This window comes from Penaeus chinensis, chromosome 14, assembly GCF_019202785.1.
Source record: "Penaeus chinensis breed Huanghai No. 1 chromosome 14, ASM1920278v2, whole genome shotgun sequence".
Taxonomy (NCBI): domain Eukaryota; kingdom Metazoa; phylum Arthropoda; class Malacostraca; order Decapoda; family Penaeidae; genus Penaeus; species Penaeus chinensis.
In genome coordinates this window covers 18,663,845-18,668,844 of record NC_061832.1, presented here as the reverse complement: position 1 = coordinate 18,668,844, position 5,000 = coordinate 18,663,845, and the positions used below count along the sequence as shown (strand labels likewise).

At 32.3% G+C, this 5,000-nt stretch overlaps 1 protein-coding gene across 1 annotated transcript in view; it reads right to left on the bottom strand.

Moving 5' to 3' along the window:
- Nucleotides 1-5,000, bottom strand: part of LOC125032529 (receptor expression-enhancing protein 5-like) — a 22,650-nt gene that overhangs the window by 16,601 nt on the left and 1,049 nt on the right. The window lies entirely within an intron of this gene.

Below are 5,000 nucleotides of genomic sequence, written 5' to 3'. Positions count from 1 at the left end.
CACACACACACATGTACACACACACACACACCTGTACACACACACACACACACACACACACATGTACACACACACACACGTACACACACACACATTTACACACACACACATTTACACACACACACTCACATTTACACACACACACACACATTTACACACACACACACACATTTACACACACACACACACACATTTACACACACACACACACACACACACACATTTACACACACACACACACACACACACACATTTACACACATTCACACACACACACACATTTACACACACACACACACACACACATTTACACACACACACACACACACACATTTACACACACACACACACACACACATTTACACACACACACACACACACATTTACACACATTACACACACACAGACATTTACACACACACACAGACATTTACACACACACACATTTACACACACACACATTTACACACACACACACACACACACATTTACACACACACATTTACACACACACACACACACACACACACACACACATTTACACACACACACACACACATTTACACACACATTTACACACACACACACACACATTTACACACACACACATTTACACACACACACACATTTACACACACACATTTACACACACACACACACATTTACACACACACACACACATTTACACACACACACACACATTTACACACACACACACACATTTACACACACACACACACACACACACATTTACACACACACACACACACACACACACACACATTTACACACACACACACACACATTTACACACACACACACACACACACACATTTACACACACACACACACACACACATTTACACACACACACACACACACACACACACATTTACACACACACACACACACATGTACACATGTACATACATGTACACATACACATACATGTACACACACATGTACACATACATACATACACACATGTACACATACATACATACATACACACATGTACACATACATACATACATACACACATGTACACACACACACATACATACATACACACATGTACACACACACACACATACATACATACACATACATACATACATACACACATGTACACATACATACATACATACATACACACATGTACACATACATACATACACACATGTACACATACATACATACATACATACATACATACACACATGTACACATACATACATACATACATACATACATACACACATGTACACATACATACATACATACATACATACATACACACATGTACACATACATACATACATACATACACACATGTACACATACATACATACATACATACACACATGTACACATACATACATACATACATACACACATGTACACATACATACATACATACATACACACATGTACACATACATACATACATACATACACACATGTACACATACATACATACATACATACACACATGTACACATACATACATACATACATACACACATGTACACATACATACATACATACATACACACATGTACACATACATACATACATACATACACACATGTACACATACATACATACATACATACACACATGTACACATACATACATACATACATGTACACATACATACATACATACATGTACACATACATACATACATACATGTACACATACATACATACATACATGTACACATACATACATACATACATGTACACATACATACATACATACATGTACACATACATACATACATACATACACATGTACACATACATACATACATACATACACATGTACACATACATACATACATACACACATGTACAAATACATACATACGTACACACACATGTACAAATACATACATACGTACACACACATGTACAAATACATACATACGTACACACACATGTACAAATACATACATACGTACACACATGTACAAATACATACATACGTACACACACATGTACACATACATACATACGTACACACACATGTACACATACATACACACATATACATATACATACATACATACATACACACATATACATATACATACATACATACACACATATACATATACATATATACATACACACATGTACACATACATACATACATACACACATGTACACATACATACATACATACACACATGTACACATACATATATACATACACACAAGTACACATACATATATACATACACACATGTACACATACATATATACATACACACATGTACACATACATATATACATACACACATGTACACATACATATATACATACACACATGTACACTTACATACATACATACATACACATCATTAGGAACACATCATTTAATGGCTTCAATCACATAGTGAAGGTATTCTATATGATATATAAAATATATCTATCTTAGTACTGATGAGTACTAACAGTAGCATGAATAGCAAGTTGGAGCTGTGACTTGCCTCTGTCCATGACAGTGCAATATGCTTAATACGGATTTCAAGGAGCTTTGAGATAAAAATAATTTTGCCCTTTAATAATTAATAATTAATAGTAGTATTAAGTAGTAGTTACAATAATAATAATCATTAGTAGTAATAAGTCATAGTAACAACAACAACAACCATAGTACTAGCAATAGTAATAAAAAAAAAAAATAATAATAAAGACACACGTCTGCATGTTATATATTATATATATTATGTATGTATGTATGTATGTATGTATATTATATATATATATATATATATATATATATATATATATATATATATATATATATATACACACACACACACATACATACATATACATATTATACAAATACTTATAACAGTTCTGGTATTCAGTTAAAACATTAGTTTAATGGAGTGCTTATTAGAGAATACACATCATTTAATTGCTTCATCACATATTGAAGAAGATATTCAATATAATATATAAAATATATCTTAGTACTGATGAGAAATGTCAAAAGTTAGATTTCCTTCTAACAGTAGCATGAATATCAATTTGGAGCTGTGGCTTGCCTCTGTCCATGACAGTGCAATATGTTTAATACTGATTTCAAGAAGCACTGGGATAAAAGTAATTGTGCCCTTTAATAATTAATTAATAATAATTAATAGTAGTAATAAATAATAGTAATAGTGAAAAAATAATAACAATGATAGTAATAATAATAATAATAATAATAATAATAATAATAATAATAATAATAATAACAATAATAATAATAATAGTAGTAATAGTAATAGTAATAATAATAAAGACACTCAAAACTTAATCATTAATATTTTCTCTGGATTCAATAAACAAGAAAAAATCACCTACACTAAAAATTCACATAAATGAATTCCAAAGCATACTAGCATGTCCACCTGGCAGCTAATCAAGTTGGGGTCTTTACACAGGTGCTAGAAGATGTTGCGATTTGAACTTCACCTTGAAAACGTGTGACTGCATTCTCTAAAGGTTTGTTGCTATACACTTCTATGTAGTTTAGAATTGCTATTATAAGTCAAAAGTGCTCAGCCATGGACACTGGGCTCACAAAATACTATATTATTGCTAATACCACAATGTGCAAAAATAGTTCAACCAACACAAATATTAATCAATTTACACACTACAAAAAGCTTGTTCCTAGACCTTGTGTAAAAAATTTCGGGACTGGTACACTTGTACACTATATTACTTGAGTATTAGTTCATATATAAATATGGTCAGATATTGTTTCATATACCTACTGCCAATAAATGGATGAATTTGTACTGTAATATATAATAAATTCAGTACTTTTTTAAAACCTTCAGTTTTTTAGAAAATATACTCATAAATGTAACGGACAGTGGAAATTAAAACTGTGGCAATATCATACAATAAATTTTCCATTGAAAATGTCAAATTTTATCAAGCGTTAGTCTTGATAGTAAGCAAGGCTATGAAATATATAAAGTAAAAATGAGGGTAACAATTTAAAAAAGATACATCAAAAGTAAACTTTGTCTATCTATATGTATATGAATTAATACACTACTACTGGCATGTCTACTACCATTAAAAGTCAATGCAATCATATGCATGCACCATTGGCCTACAAACCACACCCAGCAAATAATCAATTCTAGTTCTATCTTGTCAAATTATAATTAGTGTAATACTAATATAAAAGTTGAAGTCATGACTTCACATGGATCAATTCACAGATCAAAGCAAATTTTGAATGAATTTAAATGGAAATCATCCCACATAATAATTAGAAAAATTCCTACTTTCAAAGCTAGTAGTGCCTGTGTCTTACCCAATAACTATGTAGAAATAGAGATAAATGTTGAGTTTATCATTCTGATTTGGGCTAAACTATGTTTTTCTATGAATTTTTATATGCTAACTATTTCTAAATATCAAAAGCTTGGTATACACAGCAAAATAGATCTGAAGCTCAGGAGCACAAAGTGGACTTATGCTGTGAGGGGCACTACCTGTCATCTTTTTCCTTTATTTCTGGAGTTACTGTTAGTGTCTGCAGATTACTTCTTGTACCAACGACAAACTTTTGGTCCTCTAAGATTATCATCTGCAATTTGCTCTAGGTTGTGCATCCATTCCGTAAAATTTTACCCAAAAATAAATTAGGCTCTACATTTCCAGCTGCCCCAGTGCTTTTCCTAACATGACCCAGTCAACATAACCCAACTTAATCACACCTCATAACACTTTTATGTTACAGGCACAGATGGGGGGGGGGGGGGGGTGTTTCCCTCAGTTAGCGGGGATTTACTATTCCTAGGGAACCTTTGTGCTAATCTCATAACCGACACCCATGCCCCTTGTTTGGAGCAGACCCTGGTAGCAAGATTTATAACAAAAGATTCAGCTTTTTTGTAAGTCTAGCTCTGTATCTTTCTTAATATCTATTATATTGAATATGGGATGAAAGGTATCTTTAATGACAATTTACTT